The sequence below is a fragment of the Schistocerca serialis genome, chromosome 2 (genome assembly GCF_023864345.2).
Source record: "Schistocerca serialis cubense isolate TAMUIC-IGC-003099 chromosome 2, iqSchSeri2.2, whole genome shotgun sequence".
NCBI lineage: Eukaryota > Metazoa > Arthropoda > Insecta > Orthoptera > Acrididae > Schistocerca > Schistocerca serialis.
Window position 1 is genome coordinate 803,789,028 of NC_064639.1, and position 19,897 is coordinate 803,808,924.

Sequence of the window (19,897 nt, forward strand, 5' to 3'; positions counted from 1 at the left end):
AATGGTGTGCGTCAGGTCAAAATTGAACTGAAAAAACATATTCCATCATACCTGACCATTGGCGGGGTGCGAGCCATTGTCATGTACGACGGCCAACCCCGAACATGTGCGGGTTGTGGACAAGAAGGCCACGTCAGATCCGCCTGCATGCGACGCCGCCTGATCCAGACGCCGGTCGGCGAGGAAGCGTCCCCAGCGGTGATGACTCAGATCCCTGTCACATACGCCAAGGTTGCCCAGGAAGGTAGCACGTCTACACAGAGTCTTCCTGCTCCGTTGACGTCGTCTGATCAGGTAGATGCAACCGCTCCTGAGATTCCTTCTGAGGTGCCCCAGACGCCAGATCCTAACCTGCCGAATCATCGCAGCACTGTGACTGCAAATGCTACTGAGATGGACGTTGATCCGGGAGTGGTACCTACTTCTGCTTTCCTTCAGACTGGTCCGGAGTCAGACGAAAGCCACCCGCAATCGGACTCTGAACGACTTGTTCGAAAACAAGGGTCGACACGAAAGAGGAAGAAACGTAGCCGTACACCCCCTGATGAATCCATTCTACGGATGGGTACCGGGGATGCAGACCCGAAGATGGACGACAAACCGATCTTTGATGACCGAAAGGCTGATGCGAAAGACCCGCCACAGGCGACCACTGGCAACGAACACCCCTCCTTACTGACGCCGTCGCCCCCACAGGTCGACGTTGAAGAGAGCCTATCGGATGAGACGAAAACTACGTCTCCTCTCCACGTGGATGACGTGCACAGCCGATACCCTACCGCGGCATCAGTCTCCTGGGCGGACGACGTGGAGATCGAAGGGACTGGGGCGGATGCTGCTGATGATGGGGCACCCCCATCGGTTGCGCCCGCGCCCGCAAACTCTCCACAATAGCAGCCTCTTCAGCGGACCGGCAAGATCGACGACCTCTCGCTCCTGAAGAAGAAGTCCCGCCTGTGCCTGTGGGACTCCAACACCAGCATTATCGTGTCGCAGCGATTAACCTCGCGACCATTCGTGCGCCCCACAAACTAGCGCTGCTCCGCGATATGATTTATGATGCGGACATAGATATTGCGCTTTTTCAGGAAGTGCATGTCGCCGAGTTTTCACCACCACATGGCTTCACGGTGCATCTTTCTCCCGCTTCGGACACCGGTAGTGGTGTTGCCATCATCTTACGCGAAGGTCTTCCTGCCGAAGATGTCCTATACCTCCCCAGCGGCAGAGGTATGGCCCTTACTCTCTTTGGTGTACGCATCATCAATATTTATGCGCCGTCGGGCTCCAGCTACCGTCGTGAACGCAATGCTTTCTTCGCGAATGAAGTCACACCCCTTTTTATGGGACCACACGATGACTGGATCATGGGTGGAGACTTCAACTGCACCCAGCGACCTCAGGATCAATTGCCGCGTCACTCACCATGCGCAGCTCTGGAAACAGTCGTCACGCGGCTACAATTTGTCGATACGTGGAGACATGTTCACGGTGATCTTTTGGGCTTTACGTACCACACTGCGCACTCCTCTAGCCGACTTGATCGCATCTACATCTCGCGATCCCTAATTCAACACACTCGACAGGCTGAAATCTGGCCTGTTGCTTTCTCAGACCATGAGGCTTACTTCTGTGATGTTGTTCTCACAAGACAGGCAGTATGGCACGGACGTGGTTTATGGAAACTGAACACGTCACTTCTTAATTCACCTGACTGTCGACTTCTAATAGAACACACTTGGATCACATGTAATAGACGCCGACCCACGTATCCGTCTACCATATCCTGGTGGATCCAGTGTGCAAAACCTGCTCTTCGAAAAACTTTAATCCGGTATGGCAAAGATGTTGTCGCCTGGAGGAAGAGCACTATGGACTTTTACTACAGGATCCTACGAGAATGCTCCACGATGCCAGCCTCCCCTGAGCGCCATACAAGGATGAACCAAGCTAAGGCCCAAATCTCCAATCTCATGCGACGGCATTTGGAAGGGGCGATAGTACGATCTCGTACTGCTGATCGCATGCCTCATGAACATCCGTCGATGTACCATATCATCCAAGAACGACAAAATCGACGCCGAAAATTGATTCACGTCCTAACGGATCAAGAAGGGCGTCGCTACGTAACCCAATCTGCCATAGGGAATGTGCTTCACGCCCACTACCGGCAGCTCTACGCCGCAGTTCCACATTCCCCAGAGTTGATCGAGGAAGTCTCACAGCTCAACTTCGGTGGTATCCCAGGAGATGCGGCGATTGATTTGATGTCGGAGGTGACTGATGAGGAAGTCCGCGATGCGATCCGGGCAGGAACCATCAATCGCTCCCCGGGCCCCGACGGTCTTCCCCTCGAATTTTATCGCACCTTCCGTGATTTGTTAGAGTCCACCTTCACCTCCATCTGTCGGGAACTGATGTCTCCGGAAGTACCTGTGCCGGACGCTTTCATGGAAGGAATTATTATTCCTGTACATAAACCGCACGGTGGCAACAATATCAGTGATTATCGGCCCCTCACCCTCCTTAACAGTGATATGAAAATCTTCACTCGCCTTTTGGCAGCACGACTTAAAAACGTTGCCCGCTATGTTGTGTCGCCAGACCAAGCATCTTTGGGAGGCGACAACAATATTCGCACGGCTTTATGCCGCTACAGGGATATGATCGCCGTTACCCAGGCACAACGCCTCTCTGGGGCACTTGCGTCTTTGGACTTCAGTCAAGCTTTTGATAGGGTTGACCATTCGTTCCTTACGGCCGTTCTCCACCATATGGGTTTCCCGGTCGCCGTTATCACGGTAGTGATGCGCCTTCTGCGGGGTGCCTCATCCAGGATTCTGTACAATGGCAGACTCACTCCACCGATAATAATAGGTCGATCCGTACGTCAAGGTTGCCCTCTATCAGCAATTTTGTACGCCTTTTCCTTGGAATCCTTGCTATGTGGACTAAGACAACGTTTGGTAGGGTTGTCCATAGATCGCTACCGATTCTGTTGCACGGCCTATGCTGACGATGTCGTCATCTGTTTACGTAATGGCGACGAAATTCGAGCTGTTTTGACGTGGGTAGCGACTTATGGTGAGGCGTCGGGTAGCTCTTTAAACGTACGTAAGTCACAAGTTATGTTCATTGGCACGGGACTTCCCGTGGAGTGCGTTACACCTCTCACCACCGTTGATACCATTCGTTGTTTGGGAATAGATTTTTCATCTGATCTCCGGCGTTCAGCCACCATCAACTGCCGACGCCTCCTTTTAATGATCAGAGCAGGTCTTTGGACCATCGCCTTCGATCCCTAGATATTCTCCAACGAGCTCGATATGTCAATACATATATCGCATCCCGAGTTCCCCATGTAGCGCAAGTTCTACCTTTCCCGCTTACTGTGGCACGTCGCATGTTGGCAGCGATGGCATCTTTCGTCAGCTATGGGATGTTGTTCAAAATTAGCTATGCGACCCTTACTCTTCCCCGTGAACGAGGTGGGATAGGTCTGTTTCACGTGCCGGATAGAGCTCGCGCCCTATTTGTCAGCTCCCAGATGGCGGTATGGACACGTTGCCCAACGAGCCTCACTGGTCTCCTCCTGTCGGCATACTCGCCGGTCTCACTGTCAGCCCCAGTGATCATCTCGGATGTTCCGGCCCAGTTCCATTATATGCGGTACTTCTTTCTGGAACTCAGTTATCTACGCCTCACCTTACAAAGACAGCTTTTGCTCAAGACAAAGGCAGTATACAATGTCCTCCAATTAGGTCGTCCACCTAACACGATTGAACAAAAGTTCCCCCAGGTTGACTGGCGTCATGTAGGCGCGCGGTGTTCGCCTGTTACCTTGACACGAATGTTCAATCTGTCTGGTACATAACTGTCAATGGTAAGCAAATCAACCAATTTCGCCTTCATCGTATCCACCTCGCCCAATCACCTCTATGCTCCACGTGTGGAGTGCCAGACAATGATGAACATCGGTTTGTTTGCGGACCGGCGGCGGAGGTTTGGCACTTGGTTCGACGTATTGTGGCTTTTCTAACGCGGGACATTCCGGATCGGATTACTCCCCTTTCATTATTATTTCCGGAACGTGACTATTTTCCTCGGACAAAGACCAATGCTGTGAATTGGATTCGCGGACATGCCATTCACTACTTATTTGGACAAACTGTAGACTCTGCACTCGATTTTTGGACATACCTCAATGACCGTCATTATGTCGTTGTCCGTCACCCAAAATACAGACAATTTTTCTCTAACTTTCCTTGGGAGTGCTTTCCACGAGCCGCCTCGCAGCTGGAATGTGTTAAGCCAAGACAGGAGAAGGTTTCCTGCTTGAACCAATGAACATTTCTGAACAATTGAATGGAACACATCAATTTCGAGAAGACGTGACTCAACATATTACCAGCGGGGCGCAGAAGGCCTCTGATCAATTACACAAAAAATAAATAAATAAAATAAAATAAAATAAATAAATAAATATAAAACAAAAAAAATTAAAATAAAATTCAGGAAAAGGAAGATTTTGTTTTGTTTGTAAGGATAGCCCTAACCTTGATTTCCCATACTTCCCCTGGTATATAGGCAGCTCTCTGGGGTAGGTTTAGTCAGGAGCCAACGCCTGAAGTGGCCCAGTTTTTTTTTTCTTTTTTTTTTTTTTTTTTTTTTTTTGGTATAGGATGAAAAGTGGCGGTGGCAATTGTTTTTTTAGTTCCATTTTATTTTAAAAAAAAGGGGTAGAAAAATAAAAAAAAAAAAAAAAAAAGGGTGTGATTCCTGCTTTGGGTGCAGGAGGTCCCGGGTTCAAATCCCGGACGAGCCCTACTGTTTTGACCGTGCTGAAGAGTAGGTGGAGCTCACCCACGTTTGCAGCTCTGCAATGAAGAATAGATGCCTGCCGCAGCACGCCTTGTGCAGCTCTACGGTGATGAAGGGACCGTTTGGTATGGCAAGAATCTGACACCAGTAAATTACATTGGTCGATTGCTGTAGAAGAGCCGACAGTAATCTTGCATGCAACGGAAAACAAAGGTTGTCTTTGCAGAACATGTGCACCGTGAGTGGAGACGAACCTCATCTGATTAGCGACGACGACAACTAAAGGATGGGATACAAGACTGAGCGTAGTTAAGAGTTTCTCACTATTAGTGCCGTTCACACTTCAGCAGAGCTGTGACAAGGCGAGTGCAGCGAGCTCAGGAAAGCCAGTATGAAGCGCACTTGAAGTAGTCCTGAAGAAATGGATTATAAATTTTGCCGGCCAGAATGGAGCTACGAGCGTTCAGTGTTACTGAATACCTGTGCACTATGGGAGCAAGAGCATTTGACAGTAAAATGACGCGATATCCGTGTAGCACACGACATTTATTATCCCTGCATAAGCAGACGTGACGTTATCTCGGAAATGGAACCCGAAAAGGGGTTTAAAAAAATCGTGTTTCCGCCTGGGATCGAACCGGGGACCTTCTGCGTGTAAAGCAGACGTGATAACCGCTACACCACGGAAACGACGGCTCAGCTGCTGTACTACCTGGAAACCCGTAGTGGCAACAGATTTTACCCTGCGTAAGCAAGGGCATCGGCTACGAGCTCCCACCGATTCTAGAAGTTGCTATAGTAAAAGACATCGATGAAAACAATCAAACCGCAACAGCCAGGGAGAACACTGGGTGAGCAGCTGCTCTGAATGGTGATACCAAGAACGGAGGCGTCAGTCATGTGCAGCGCTTAGCCGCTACGAGCAGGCTCGTTGGTCTAGGGGTATGATTCCTGCTTCGGGTGCAGGAGGTCCCGGGTTCAAATCCCGGACGAGCCCTTCCGTTTTGTGCAAACGTGTGGCAACTACCGTCATGCCGGCGGCTGTTCCGCGCATTTCCAGCCCTCCAGGTAAGCACAAAAACCAAGTAGCCGGTTCTGGAAGAGTTTCATGTATCATTTGAGCCGTCTGCACCCTGGTGGTGGGACGTTTGAAATTGATTTAAATGGTAACAGTAGAGATTGTAGTGCGACGAACAAGTGTTTCCGCCCGGAATCGAGCCGGGGACCATCTGCGTGTTAGGCAGACGTGATAACCGCTACACCACGGAAACTGCTACGCTCTGTGCTCCACATCCGACACAACTTGTAGGACGATCACTTTGCGGAAACGCACAATGCAGGTATTTCGCATTCGTATGTAACAATCGACAGCACCCTCGCCTGTCTGAATGCCATCGCGAATAAGAGCCCAAGAAGTCGTCGGAAATGCTCGCGGCCGAGTGCTCAGTAGCATCAGCTACTGTTTCTTTCCGGACGAGGTACCGTCAATTCGCGCAGTCGCTATTCCAATTGATGTCACCAAAAGCAATCACTTCGTTAGCGGCGAGGAGCCTGGGCTCAGCGGCAGCTCTACATGGAGGCACCAGCAGCCCCGAGAGGCCACCGCCGGCGCGCCGGCGCCCGGACCCACGACCCTTAATGAAGCTGCAGTCGATGTACTTCCTAATATCGCCTTTGATAGAAGGAAACCAGGTGTAAATCACACAGTATTTTACTGATGATCTGGAAACGCAAATTTAGAATAAGTAGAACAATATATAAAATCTGCTGTGTGGTCGAGCGGCACCCACGCATCGCTCTTCCCACATTATCGTTGCTGCACGGAATGATTGTTAAGGCACCGACGACTTCAGAGTTCGTCTCTCGAAGTTTTGCTTTTGCAGTACATTCCGTAATCTCTTCGTTCTGGGTCGTCTGTTTCGCTTTCCCGATCTAGTGTTGCTCACTGCTCTCGACTTCTCTTAACCCCGAGCCGCCACTAGCCGAAAATTCCGCACTGCTATCTGGTCAATCTGCAGAGCTCGACGAGGGCATCGCGGTCGTTCCTGAGCTGATGAAACGGCCAAATCTGTAGTTGTTCCCAGATCTCTCCCACAACAACTGCCGCCCGGACACTTGGATTACAGGAGTACGCCACTACTCCCAGCCGGAGAACTGCATTTGAAAGCAGAATAACATGAGCTACACGTAACTCCGATTTCTGTGTCTGACCTACTTTTATTGATTCTGTCGTCGATTTACTTACTACTATCGCTGCTGGACGAAGCAGATCAGGTGAAAACCACACAGTATTCCTGTAACGAAGGGGTAATGGAAATTTAGGTAAAACAATAGCAAAATAAGTTGTGTGGTGGAGCGACACGTACAGTTGGCTCTTCCTAGATGATCATTGCTGCACGGAATAATTCTTAAGGCACCGACGCCTTCAGGAGTCGTCTTCTGGAAGTTTTGCTTGCAGTATATTCCGCAATCTTTTCGTTATGAGTTTCCCGATGTTCTTTTGTTTAGTGCATTTGCCTTCCCTTGACACTGAGAAAGCACATGACGAAAGTGAAACACCACCGTGTGTTCATCTGCAGAGCGCGATGAAATTATTCACACTATATTCATTGCCTCTAATATTCTTCCCATCAGGGGTGAGCGCTGCAGTCAGAAAGCGCTTTTGTTTCTGATTTACAAGGAAGTTTGTGTTCCTCGGAGCTGGACTGCTTGAGATTGGCCGCATTGCTAGTGGCAGGTGGCCCGTTGGTGTAGGGGTATGATTCCTGCTTTGGGTGCGGGAGGTCCCGGGTTCAAATCCCGGACGAGCCCTACTGTTTTGACCGTGCTGAAGAGTAGGTGGAGCTCACCCACGTTTGCAGCTCTGCAATGAAGAATAGATGCCTGCCGCAGCACGCCTTGTGCAGCTCTACGGTGATGAAGGGACCGTTTGGTATGGCAAGAATCTGACACCAGTAAATTACATTGGTCGATTGCTGTAGAAGAGCCGACAGTAATCTTGCATGCAACGGAAAACAAAGGTTGTCTTTGCAGAACATGTGCACCGTGAGTGGAGACGAACCTCATCTGATTAGCGACGACGACAACTAAAGGATGGGATACAAGACTGAGCGTAGTTAAGAGTTTCTCACTATTAGTGCCGTTCACACTTCAGCAGAGCTGTGACAAGGCGAGTGCAGCGAGCTCAGGAAAGCCAGTATGAAGCGCACTTGAAGTAGTCCTGAAGAAATGGATTATAAATTTTGCCGGCCAGAATGGAGCTACGAGCGTTCAGTGTTACTGAATACCGGTGCAATATGGGAGCAAGAGCATTTGACAGTAGAATGACGCGATATCCGTGTAGCACACGACATTTATTATCCCTGCATAAGCAGACGTGACGTTATCTCGGAAATGGAACCCGAAAAGGGGTTTAAAAAAATCGTGTTTCCGCCCGGGATCGAACCGGGGACCTTCTGCGTGTAAAGCAGACGTGATAACCGCTACACCACGGAAACGACGGCTCAGCTGCTGTACAACCTGGAAACCCGTAGTGGCAACAGATTTTACCCTGCGTAAGCAAGGGCATCGGCTACGAGCTCCCACCGATTCTAGAAGTTGCTATAGTAAAAGACATCGATGAAAACAATCAAACCGCAACAGCCAGGGAGAACACTGGGTGAGCAGCTGCTCTGAATGGTGATACCAAGAACGGAGGCGTCAGTCATGGGCAGCGCTTAGCCGCTACGAGCAGGCTCGTTGGTCTAGGGGTATGATTCCTGCTTCGGGTGCAGGAGGTCCCGGGTTCAAATCCCGGACGAGCCCTTGCGTTTTGTGCAAACGTGTGGCAACTACCGTCATGCCGGCGGCTGTTCCGCGCATTTCCAGCCCTCCAGGTAAGCACAAAAACCAAGTAGCCGGTTCTGGAAGAGTTTCATGTATCATTTGAGCCGTCTGCACCCTGGTGGTGGGACGTTTGAAATTGATTTAAATGGTAACAGTAGAGATTGTAGTCCGACGAACAAGTGTTTCCGCCCGGAATCGAGCCGGGGACCATCTGCGTGTTAGGCAGACGTGATAACCGCTACACCACGGAAACTGCTACGCTCTGTGCTCCACATCCGACACAACTTGTAGGACGATCACTTTGCGGAAACGCACAATGCAGGTATTTCGCATTCGTATGTAACAATCGACAGCACCCTCGCCTGTCTGAATGCCATCGCGAATAAGAGCCCAAGAAGTCGTCGGAAATGCTCGCGGCCGAGTGCTCAGTAGCATCAGCTACTGTTTCTTTCCGGACGAGGTACCGTCAATTCGCGCAGTCGCTATTCCAATTGATGTCACCAAAAGCAATCACTTCATTAATGACGCTGCAGTCGATGTACTTCCTAATATCGCCTTTGATAGAAGGAAACCAGGTGTAAATCACACAGTATTTTACTGATGATCTGGAAACGCAAATTTAGAATAAGTAGAACAATATATAAAATCTGCTGTGTGGTGGAGCGGCACCCACGCATCGCTCTTCCCAGATTATCGTTGCTGCACGGAATGATTGTTAAGGCACCGACGGCTTCAGAGTTCGTCTCTCGAAGTTTTGCTTTTGCAGTACATTCCGCAATCTCTTCGTTCTGGGTCGTCTGTTTCGCTTTCCCGATCTAGTGTTGCTCACTGCTGTCGACTTCTCTTAACCCCGAGCCGCCACTAGCCGAAAATTCCACACTGCTATCTGGTCAATCTGCAGAGCTCGACGAGGGCATCGCGGTCGTTCCTGAGCTGATGAAACGGCCGAATCTGTAGTTGTTCCCAGATCTCTCCCACAACAACTGCCGCCCGGACACTTGGATTACAGGAGTACGCCACTACTCCCAGCCGGAGAACTGCATTTGAAAGCAGAATAACATGAGCTACACGTAACTCCGATTTCTGTGTCTGACCTACTTTTATTGATTCTGTCGTCGATTTACTTACTACTATCGCTGCTGGACGAAGCAGATCAGGTGAAAACCACACAGTATTCCTGTAACGAAGGGGTAATGGAAATTTAGGTAAAACAATAGCAAAATAAGTTGTGTGGTGGAGCGACACGTACAGTTGGCTCTTCCTAGATGATCATTGCTGCACGGAATAATTCTTAAGGCACCGACGCCTTCAGGAGTCGTCTTCTGGAAGTTTTGCTTGCAGTATATTCCGCAATCTTTTCGTTATGAGTTTCCCGATGTTCTTTTGTTTAGTGCATTTGCCTTCCCTTGACACTGAGAAAGCACATGACGAAAGTGAAACACCACCGTGTGTTCATCTGCAGAGCGCGATGAAATTATTCACTCTATATTCATTGCCTCTAATATTCTTCCCATCAGGGGTGAGCGCTGCCTTCAGAAAGCGCTTTTGTTTCTGATTTACAAGGAAGTTTGTGTTCCTCGGAGCTGGACTGCTTGAGATTGGCTGCATTGCTAGCGGCATGTGGCTCGTTGGTCTAGGGGTATGATTCCTGCTTTGGGTGCAGGAGGTCCCGGGTTCAAATCCCGGACGAGCCCTACTGTTTTGACCGTGCTGAAGAGTTGGTGGAGCTCACCCACGTTTGCAGCTCTGCAATGAAGAATAGATGCCTGCCGCAGCACGCCTTGTGCAGCTCTACGGTGATGAAGGGACCGTTTGGTATGGCAAGAATCTGACACCAGTAAATTACATTGGTCGATTGCTGTAGAAGAGCCGACAGTAATCTTGCATGCAACGGAAAACAAAGGTTGTCTTTTCAGAACATGTGCACCGTGAGTGGAGACGAACCTCATCTGATTAGCGACGACGACAACTAAAGGATGGGATACAAGACTGAGCGTAGTTAAGAGTTTCTCACTATTAGTGCCGTTCACACTTCAGCAGAGCTGTGACAAGGCGAGTGCAGCGAGCTCAGGAAAGCCAGTATGAAGCGCACTTGAAGTAGTCCTGAAGAAATGGATTATAAATTTTGCCGGCCAGAATGGAGCTACGAGCGTTCAGTGTTACTGAATACCGGTGCACTATGGGAGCAAGAGCATTTGACAGTAAAATGACGCGATATCCGTGTAGCACACGACATTTATTATCCCTGCATAAGCAGACGTGACGTTATCTCGGAAATGGAACCCGAAAAGGGGTTTAAAAAAATCGTGTTTCCGCCCGGGATCGAACCGGGGACCTTCTGCGTGTAAAGCAGACGTGATAACCGCTACACCACGGAAACGACGGCTCAGCTGCTGTACAACCTGGAAACTCGTAGTGGCAACAGATTTTACCCTGCGTAAGCAAGGGCATCGGCTACGAGCTCCCACCGATTCTAGAAGTTGCTATAGTAAAAGACATCGATGAAAACAATCAAACCGCAACAGCCAGGGAGAACACTGGGTGAGCAGCTGCTCTGAATGGTGATACCAAGAACGGAGGCGTCAGTCATGTGCAGCGCTTAGCCGCTACGAGCAGGCTCGTTGGTCTAGGGGTATGATTCCTGCTTCGGGTGCAGGAGGTCCCGGGTTCAAATCCCGGACAAGCCCTTGCGTTTTGTGCAAACGTGTGGCAACTACCGTCATGCCGGCGGCTGTTCCGCGCATTTCCAGCCCTCCAGGTAAGCACAAAAACCAAGTAGCCGGTTCTGGAAGAGTTTCATGTATCATTTGAGCCGTCTGCACCCTGGTGGTGGGACGTTTGAAATTGATTTAAATGGTAACAGTAGAGATTGTAGTGCGACGAACAAGTGTTTCCGCCCGGAATCGAGCCGGGGACCATCTGCGTGTTAGGCAGACGTGATAACCGCTACACCACGGAAACTGCTACGCTCTGTGCTCCACATCCGACACAACTTGTAGGACGATCACTTTGCGGAAACGCACAATGCAGGTATTTCGCATTCGTATGTAACAATCGACAGCACCCTCGCCTGTCTGAATGCCATCGCGAATAAGAGCCCAAGAAGTCGTCGGAAATGCTCGCGGCCGAGTGCTCAGTAGCATCAGCTACTGTTTCTTTCCGGACGAGGTACCGTCAATTCGCGCAGTCGCTATTCCAATTGATGTCACCAAAAGCAATCACTTCGTTAGCGGCGAGGAGCCTGGGCTCAGCGGCAGCTCTACATGGAGGCACCAGCAGCCCCGAGAGGCCACCGCTGGCGCGCCGGCGCCCGGACCCACGACCCTTAATGACGCTGCAGTCGATGTACTTCCTAATATCGCCTTTGATAGAAGGAAACCAGGTGTAAATCTCACAGTATTTTACTGATGATCTGGAAACGCAAATTTAGAATAAGTAGAACAATATATAAAATCTGCTGTGAGGTGGAGCGGCACCCACGCATCGCTCTTCCCAGATTATCGTTGCTGCACGGAATGATTGTTAAGGCACCGACGGCTTCAGAGTTCGTCTCTCGAAGTTTTGCTTTTGCAGTACATTCCGCAATCTCTTCGTTCTGGGTCGTCTGTTTCGCTTTCCCGATCTAGTGTTGCTCACTGCTCTCGACTTCTCTTAACCCCGAGCCGCCACTAGCCGAAAATTCCACACTGCTATCTGGTCAATCTGCAGAGCTCGACGAGGGCATCGCGGTCGTTGCTGAGCTGATGAAACGGCCGAATCTGTAGTTGTTCCCAGATCTCTCCCACAACAACTGCCACCCGGACACTTGGATTACAGGAGTACGCCACTACTCCCAGCCGGAGAACTGCATTTGAAAGCAGAATAACATGAGCTACACGTAACTCCGATTTCTGTGTCTGACCTACTTTTATTGATTCTGTCGTCGATTTACTTACTACTATCGCTGCTGGACGAAGCAGATCAGGTGAAAACCACACAGTATTCCTGTAACGAAGGGGTAATGGAAATTTAGGTAAAACAATAGCAAAATAAGTTGTGTGGTGGAGCGACACGTACAGTTGGCTCTTCCTAGATGATCATTGCTGCACGGAATAATTCTTAAGGCACCGAAGCGTTCAGGAGTCGTCTTCTGGAAGTTTTGCTTGCAGTATATTCCGCAATCTTTTCGTTATGAGTTTCCCGATGTTCTTTTGTTTAGTGCATTTGCCTTCCCTTGACACTGAGAAAGCACATGACGAAAGTGAAACACCACCGTGTGTTCATCTGCAGAGCGCGATGAAATTATTCACTCTATATTCATTGCCTCTAATAATCTTCCCATCAGGGGTGAGCGCTGCCTTCAGAAAGCGCTTTTGTTTCTGATTTACAAGGAAGTTTGTGTTCCTCGGAGCTGGACTGCTTGAGATTGGCTGCATTGCTAGCGGCATGTGGCTCGTTGGTCTAGGGGTATGATTCCTGCTTTGGGTGCAGGAGGTCCCGGGTTCAAATCCCGGACGAGCCCTACTGTTTTGACCGTGCTGAAGAGTAGGTGGAGCTCACCCACGTTTGCAGCTCTGCAATGAAGAATAGATGCCTGCCGCAGCACGCCTTGTGCAGCTCTACGGTGATGAAGGGACCGTTTGGTATGGCAAGAATCTGACACCAGTAAATTACATTGGTCGATTGCTGTAGAAGAGCCGACAGTAATCTTGCATGCAACGGAAAACAAAGGTTGTCTTTTCAGAACATGTGCACCGTGAGTGGAGACGAACCTCATCTGATTAGCGACGACGACAACTAAAGGATGGGATACAAGACTGAGCGTAGTTAAGAGTTTCTCACTATTAGTGCCGTTCACACTTCAGCAGAGCTGTGACAAGGCGAGTGCAGCGAGCTCAGGAAAGCCAGTATGAAGCGCACTTGAAGTAGTCCTGAAGAAATGGATTATAAATTTTGCCGGCCAGAATGGAGCTACGAGCGTTCAGTGTTACTGAATACCGGTGCACTATGGGAGCAAGAGCATTTGACAGTAAAATGACGCGATATCCGTGTAGCACACGACATTTATTATCCCTGCATAAGCAGACGTGACGTTATCTCGGAAATGGAACCCGAAAAGGGGTTTAAAAAAATCGTGTTTCCGCCCGGGATCGAACCGGGGACCTTCTGCGTGTAAAGCAGACGTGATAACCGCTACACCACGGAAACGACGGCTCAGCTGCTGTACAACCTGGAAACTCGTAGTGGCAACAGATTTTACCCTGCGTAAGCAAGGGCATCGGCTACGAGCTCCCACCGATTCTAGAAGTTGCTATAGTAAAAGACATCGATGAAAACAATCAAACCGCAACAGCCAGGGAGAACACTGGGTGAGCAGCTGCTCTGAATGGTGATACCAAGAACGGAGGCGTCAGTCATGTGCAGCGCTTAGCCGCTACGAGCAGGCTCGTTGGTCTAGGGGTATGATTCCTGCTTCGGGTGCAGGAGGTCCCGGGTTCAAATCCCGGACAAGCCCTTGCGTTTTGTGCAAACGTGTGGCAACTACCGTCATGCCGGCGGCTGTTCCGCGCATTTCCAGCCCTCCAGGTAAGCACAAAAACCAAGTAGCCGGTTCTGGAAGAGTTTCATGTATCATTTGAGCCGTCTGCACCCTGGTGGTGGGACGTTTGAAATTGATTTAAATGGTAACAGTAGAGATTGTAGTGCGACGAACAAGTGTTTCCGCCCGGAATCGAGCCGGGGACCATCTGCGTGTTAGGCAGACGTGATAACCGCTACACCACGGAAACTGCTACGCTCTGTGCTCCACATCCGACACAACTTGTAGGACGATCACTTTGCGGAAACGCACAATGCAGGTATTTCGCATTCGTATGTAACAATCGACAGCACCCTCGCCTGTCTGAATGCCATCGCGAATAAGAGCCCAAGAAGTCGTCGGAAATGCTCGCGGCCGAGTGCTCAGTAGCATCAGCTACTGTTTCTTTCCGGACGAGGTACCGTCAATTCGCGCAGTCGCTATTCCAATTGATGTCACCAAAAGCAATCACTTCGTTAGCGGCGAGGAGCCTGGGCTCAGCGGCAGCTCTACATGGAGGCACCAGCAGCCCCGAGAGGCCACCGCTGGCGCGCCGGCGCCCGGACCCACGACCCTTAATGACGCTGCAGTCGATGTACTTCCTAATATCGCCTTTGATAGAAGGAAACCAGGTGTAAATCTCACAGTATTTTACTGATGATCTGGAAACGCAAATTTAGAATAAGTAGAACAATATATAAAATCTGCTGTGAGGTGGAGCGGCACCCACGCATCGCTCTTCCCAGATTATCGTTGCTGCACGGAATGATTGTTAAGGCACCGACGGCTTCAGAGTTCGTCTCTCGAAGTTTTGCTTTTGCAGTACATTCCGCAATCTCTTCGTTCTGGGTCGTCTGTTTCGCTTTCCCGATCTAGTGTTGCTCACTGCTCTCGACTTCTCTTAACCCCGAGCCGCCACTAGCCGAAAATTCCACACTGCTATCTGGTCAATCTGCAGAGCTCGACGAGGGCATCGCGGTCGTTGCTGAGCTGATGAAACGGCCGAATCTGTAGTTGTTCCCAGATCTCTCCCACAACAACTGCCACCCGGACACTTGGATTACAGGAGTACGCCACTACTCCCAGCCGGAGAACTGCATTTGAAAGCAGAATAACATGAGCTACACGTAACTCCGATTTCTGTGTCTGACCTACTTTTATTGATTCTGTCGTCGATTTACTTACTACTATCGCTGCTGGACGAAGCAGATCAGGTGAAAACCACACAGTATTCCTGTAACGAAGGGGTAATGGAAATTTAGGTAAAACAATAGCAAAATAAGTTGTGTGGTGGAGCGACACGTACAGTTGGCTCTTCCTAGATGATCATTGCTGCACGGAATAATTCTTAAGGCACCGAAGCGTTCAGGAGTCGTCTTCTGGAAGTTTTGCTTGCAGTATATTCCGCAATCTTTTCGTTATGAGTTTCCCGATGTTCTTTTGTTTAGTGCATTTGCCTTCCCTTGACACTGAGAAAGCACATGACGAAAGTGAAACACCACCGTGTGTTCATCTGCAGAGCGCGATGAAATTATTCACTCTATATTCATTGCCTCTAATAATCTTCCCATCAGGGGTGAGCGCTGCCTTCAGAAAGCGCTTTTGTTTCTGATTTACAAGGAAGTTTGTGTTCCTCGGAGCTGGACTGCTTGAGATTGGCTGCATTGCTAGTGGCAGGTGGCTCGTTGGTCTAGGGGTATGATTCCTGCTTTGGGTGCAGGAGGTCCCGGGTTCAAATCCCGGACGAGCCCTACTGTTTTGACCGTGCTGAAGAGTAGGTGGAGCTCACCCACGTTTGCAGCTCTGCAATGAAGAATAGATGCCTGCCGCAGCACGCCTTGTGCAGCTCTACGGTGATGAAGGGACCGTTTGGTATGGCAAGAATCTGACACCAGTAAATTACATTGGTCGATTGCTGTAGAAGAGCCGACAGTAATCTTGCATGCAACGGAAAACAAAGGTTGTCTTTGCAGAACATGTGCACCGTGAGTGGAGACGAACCTCATCTGATTAGCGACGACGACAACTAAAGGATGGGATACAAGACTGAGCGTAGTTAAGAGTTTCTCACTATTAGTGCCGTTCACACTTCAGCAGAGCTGTGACAAGGCGAGTGCAGCGAGCTCAGGAAAGCCAGTATGAAGCGCACTTGAAGTAGTCCTGAAGAAATGGATTATAAATTTTGCCGGCCAGAATGGAGCTACGAGCGTTCAGTGTTACTGAATACCGGTGCACTATGGGAGCAAGAGCATTTGACAGTAAAATGACGCGATATCCGTGTAGCACACGACATTTATTATCCCTGCATAAGCAGACGTGACGTTATCTCGGAAATGGAACCCGAAAAGGGGTTTAAAAAAATCGTGTTTCCGCCCGGGATCGAACCGGGGACCTTCTGCGTGTAAAGCAGACGTGATAACCGCTACACCACGGAAACGACGGCTCAGCTGCTGTACAACCTGGAAACCCGTAGTGGCAACAGATTTTACCCTGCGTAAGCAAGGGCATCGGCTACGAGCTCCCACCGATTCTAGAAGTTGCTATAGTAAAAGACATCGATGAAAACAATCAAACCGCAACAGCCAGGGAGAACACTGGGTGAGCAGCTGCTCTGAATGGTGATACCAAGAACGGAGGCGTCAGTCATGTGCAGCGCTTAGCCGCTACGAGCAGGCTCGTTGGTCTAGGGGTATGATTCCTGCTTCGGGTGCAGGAGGTCCCGGGTTCAAATCCCGGACGAGCTCTTGCGTTTTGTGCAAACGTGTGGCAACTACCGTCATGCCGGCGGCTGTTCCGCGCATTTCCAGCCCTCCAGGTAAGCACAAAAACCAAGTAGCCGGTTCTGGAAGAGTTTCATGTATCATTTGAGCCGTCTGCACCCTGGTGGTGGGACGTTTGAAATTGATTTAAATGGTAACAGTAGAGATTGTAGTGCGACGAACAAGTGTTTCCGCCCGGAATCGAGCCGGGGACCATCTGCGTGTTAGGCAGACGTGATAACCGCTACACCACGGAAACTGCTACGCTCTGTGCTCCACATCCGACACAACTTGTAGGACGATCACTTTGCGGAAACGCACAATGCAGGTATTTCGCATTCGTATGTAACAATCGACAGCACCCTCGCCTGTCTGAATGCCATCGCGAATAAGAGCCCAAGAAGTCGTCGGAAATGCTCGCGGCCGAGTGCTCAGTAGCATCAGCTACTGTTTCTTTCCGGACGAGGTACCGTCAATTCGCGCAGTCGCTATTCCAATTGATGTCACCAAAAGCAATCACTTCGTTAGCGGCGAGGAGCCTGGGCTCAGCGGCAGCTCTACATGGAGGCACCAGCAGCCCCGAGAGGCCACCGCTGGCGCGCCGGCGCCCGGACCCACGACCCTTAATGACGCTGCAGTCGATGTACTTCCTAATATCGCCTTTGATAGAAGGAAACCAGGTGTAAATCACACAGTATTTTACTGATGATCTGGAAACGCAAATTTAGAATAAGTAGAACAATATATAAAATCTGCTGTGAGGTGGAGCGGCACCCACGCATCGCTCTTCCCAGATTATCGTTGCTGCACGGAATGATTGTTAAGGCACCGACGGCTTCAGAGTTCGTCTCTCGAAGTTTTATGCTTTTGCAGTACATTCCGCAATCTCTTCGTTCTGGGTCGTCTGTTTCGCTTTCCCGATCTAGTGTTGCTCACTGCTCTCGACTTCTCTTAACCCCGAGCCGCCACTAGCCGAAAATTCCACACTGCTATCTGGTCAATCTGCAGAGCTCGACGAGGGCATCGCGGTCGTTGCTGAGCTGATGAAACGGCCGAATCTGTAGTTGTTCCCAGATCTCTCCCACAACAACTGCCGCCCGGACACTTGGATTACAGGAGTACGCCACTACTCCCAGCCGGAGAACTGCATTTGAAAGCAGAATAACATGAGCTACACGTAACTCCGATTTCTGTGTCTGACCTACTTTTATTGATTCTGTCGTCGATTTACTTACTACTATCGCTGCTGGACGAAGCAGATCAGGTGAAAACCACACAGTATTCCTGTAACGAAGGGGTAATGGAAATTTAGGTAAAACAATAGCAAAATAAGTTGTGTGGTGGAGCGACACGTACAGTTGGCTCTTCCTAGATGATCATTGCTGCACGGAATAATTCTTAAGGCACCGAAGCGTTCAGGAGTCGTCTTCTGGAAGTTTTGCTTGCAGTATATTCCGCAATCTTTTCGTTATGAGTTTCCCGATGTTCTTTTGTGTAGTGCATTTGCCTTCCCTTGACACTGAGAAAGCACATGACGAAAGTGAAACACCACCGTGTGTTCATCTGCAGAGCGCGATGAAATTATTCACTCTATATTCATTGCCTCTAATATTCTTCCCATCAGGGGTGAGCGCTGCCTTCAGAAAGCGCTTTTGTTTCTGATTTACAAGGAAGTTTGTGTTCCTCGGAGCTGGACTGCTTGAGATTGGCTGCATTGCTAGTGGCAGGTGGCTCGTTGGTCTAGGGGTATGATTCCTGCTTTGGGTGCAGGAGGTCCCGGGTTCAAATCCCGGACGAGCCCTACTGTTTTGACCGTGCTGAAGAGTAGGTGGAGCTCACCCACGTTTGCAGCTCTGCAATGAAGAATAGATGCCTGCCGCAGCACGCCTTGTGCAGCTCTACGGTGATGAAGGGACCGTTTGGTATGGCAAGAATCTGACACCAGTAAATTACATTGGTCGATTGCTGTAGAAGAGCCGACAGTAATCTTGCATGCAACGGAAAACAAAGGTTGTCTTTGCAGAACATGTGCACCGTGAGTGGAGACGAACCTCATCTGATTAGCGACGACGACAACTAAAGGATGGGATACAAGACTGAGCGTAGTTAAGAGTTTCTCACTATTAGTGCCGTTCACACTTCAGCAGAGCTGTGACAAGGCGAGTGCAGCGAGCTCAGGAAAGCCAGTATGAAGCGCACTTGAAGTAGTCCTGAAGAAATGGATTATAAATTTTGCCGGCCAGAATGGAGCTACGAGCGTTCAGTGTTACTGAATACCGGTGCACTATGGGAGCAAGAGCATTTGACAGTAAAATGACGCGATATCCGTGTAGCACACGACATTTATTATCCCTGCATAAGCAGACGTGACGTTATCTCGGAAATGGAACCCGAAAAGGGGTTTAAAAAAATCGTGTTTCCGCCCGGGATCGAACCGGGGACCTTCTGCGTGTAAAGCAGACGTGATAACCGCTACACCACGGAAACGACGGCTCAGCTGCTGTACAACCTGGAAACCCGTAGTGGCAACAGATTTTACCCTGCGTAAGCAAGGGCATCGGCTACGAGCTCCCACCGATTCTAGAAGTTGCTATAGTAAAAGACATCGATGAAAACAATCAAACCGCAACAGCCAGGGAGAACACTGGGTGAGCAGCTGCTCTGAATGGTGATACCAAGAACGGAGGCGTCAGTCATGTGCAGCGCTTAGCCGCTACGAGCAGGCTCGTTGGTCTAGGGGTATGATTCCTGCTTCGGGTGCAGGAGGTCCCGGGTTCAAATCCCGGACGAGCTCTTGCGTTTTGTGCAAACGTGTGGCAACTACCGTCATGCCGGCGGCTGTTCCGCGCATTTCCAGCCCTCCAGGTAAGCACAAAAACCAAGTAGCCGGTTCTGGAAGAGTTTCATGTATCATTTGAGCCGTCTGCACCCTGGT

General features: G+C 49.9%; 21 non-coding genes across 21 annotated transcripts; 10 read left to right on the forward strand and 11 right to left on the reverse strand.

Annotated features, from left to right (window-relative positions):
- Nucleotides 1-5,438: 5,438 nt before the first annotated feature.
- On the reverse strand, nt 5,439-5,511 carry Trnav-uac (transfer RNA valine (anticodon UAC)). Its single transcript has one exon. It is a non-coding gene; the product is annotated as a tRNA-Val (tRNA).
- Nucleotides 5,512-5,746: 235 nt separating this feature from the next.
- Trnap-cgg (transfer RNA proline (anticodon CGG)) lies at nt 5,747-5,818 on the forward strand. Its single transcript has one exon. It is a non-coding gene; the product is annotated as a tRNA-Pro (tRNA).
- Nucleotides 5,819-6,019: 201 nt separating this feature from the next.
- On the reverse strand, nt 6,020-6,092 carry Trnav-aac (transfer RNA valine (anticodon AAC)). Its single transcript has one exon. It is a non-coding gene; the product is annotated as a tRNA-Val (tRNA).
- A 2,153-nt stretch (nt 6,093-8,245) lies between these two features.
- On the reverse strand, nt 8,246-8,318 carry Trnav-uac (transfer RNA valine (anticodon UAC)). Its single transcript has one exon. It is a non-coding gene; the product is annotated as a tRNA-Val (tRNA).
- A 235-nt stretch (nt 8,319-8,553) lies between these two features.
- On the forward strand, nt 8,554-8,625 carry Trnap-cgg (transfer RNA proline (anticodon CGG)). The gene has a single exon. It is a non-coding gene; the product is annotated as a tRNA-Pro (tRNA).
- A 201-nt stretch (nt 8,626-8,826) lies between these two features.
- Trnav-aac (transfer RNA valine (anticodon AAC)) lies at nt 8,827-8,899 on the reverse strand. The gene has a single exon. It is a non-coding gene; the product is annotated as a tRNA-Val (tRNA).
- A 1,369-nt stretch (nt 8,900-10,268) lies between these two features.
- Trnap-ugg (transfer RNA proline (anticodon UGG)) lies at nt 10,269-10,340 on the forward strand. Its single transcript has one exon. It is a non-coding gene; the product is annotated as a tRNA-Pro (tRNA).
- Nucleotides 10,341-10,953: 613 nt separating this feature from the next.
- On the reverse strand, nt 10,954-11,026 carry Trnav-uac (transfer RNA valine (anticodon UAC)). Its single transcript has one exon. It is a non-coding gene; the product is annotated as a tRNA-Val (tRNA).
- Nucleotides 11,027-11,261: 235 nt separating this feature from the next.
- On the forward strand, nt 11,262-11,333 carry Trnap-cgg (transfer RNA proline (anticodon CGG)). Its single transcript has one exon. It is a non-coding gene; the product is annotated as a tRNA-Pro (tRNA).
- A 201-nt stretch (nt 11,334-11,534) lies between these two features.
- On the reverse strand, nt 11,535-11,607 carry Trnav-aac (transfer RNA valine (anticodon AAC)). Its single transcript has one exon. It is a non-coding gene; the product is annotated as a tRNA-Val (tRNA).
- A 1,468-nt stretch (nt 11,608-13,075) lies between these two features.
- Trnap-ugg (transfer RNA proline (anticodon UGG)) lies at nt 13,076-13,147 on the forward strand. Its single transcript has one exon. It is a non-coding gene; the product is annotated as a tRNA-Pro (tRNA).
- A 613-nt stretch (nt 13,148-13,760) lies between these two features.
- Nucleotides 13,761-13,833, reverse strand: Trnav-uac (transfer RNA valine (anticodon UAC)). Its single transcript has one exon. It is a non-coding gene; the product is annotated as a tRNA-Val (tRNA).
- A 235-nt stretch (nt 13,834-14,068) lies between these two features.
- On the forward strand, nt 14,069-14,140 carry Trnap-cgg (transfer RNA proline (anticodon CGG)). The gene has a single exon. It is a non-coding gene; the product is annotated as a tRNA-Pro (tRNA).
- A 201-nt stretch (nt 14,141-14,341) lies between these two features.
- Trnav-aac (transfer RNA valine (anticodon AAC)) lies at nt 14,342-14,414 on the reverse strand. Its single transcript has one exon. It is a non-coding gene; the product is annotated as a tRNA-Val (tRNA).
- Nucleotides 14,415-15,882: 1,468 nt separating this feature from the next.
- Trnap-ugg (transfer RNA proline (anticodon UGG)) lies at nt 15,883-15,954 on the forward strand. The gene has a single exon. It is a non-coding gene; the product is annotated as a tRNA-Pro (tRNA).
- Nucleotides 15,955-16,567: 613 nt separating this feature from the next.
- Nucleotides 16,568-16,640, reverse strand: Trnav-uac (transfer RNA valine (anticodon UAC)). Its single transcript has one exon. It is a non-coding gene; the product is annotated as a tRNA-Val (tRNA).
- Nucleotides 16,641-16,875: 235 nt separating this feature from the next.
- Nucleotides 16,876-16,947, forward strand: Trnap-cgg (transfer RNA proline (anticodon CGG)). Its single transcript has one exon. It is a non-coding gene; the product is annotated as a tRNA-Pro (tRNA).
- A 201-nt stretch (nt 16,948-17,148) lies between these two features.
- Nucleotides 17,149-17,221, reverse strand: Trnav-aac (transfer RNA valine (anticodon AAC)). Its single transcript has one exon. It is a non-coding gene; the product is annotated as a tRNA-Val (tRNA).
- Nucleotides 17,222-18,691: 1,470 nt separating this feature from the next.
- Trnap-ugg (transfer RNA proline (anticodon UGG)) lies at nt 18,692-18,763 on the forward strand. The gene has a single exon. It is a non-coding gene; the product is annotated as a tRNA-Pro (tRNA).
- A 613-nt stretch (nt 18,764-19,376) lies between these two features.
- Nucleotides 19,377-19,449, reverse strand: Trnav-uac (transfer RNA valine (anticodon UAC)). The gene has a single exon. It is a non-coding gene; the product is annotated as a tRNA-Val (tRNA).
- A 235-nt stretch (nt 19,450-19,684) lies between these two features.
- Nucleotides 19,685-19,756, forward strand: Trnap-cgg (transfer RNA proline (anticodon CGG)). Its single transcript has one exon. It is a non-coding gene; the product is annotated as a tRNA-Pro (tRNA).
- Nucleotides 19,757-19,897: the final 141 nt, after the last annotated feature.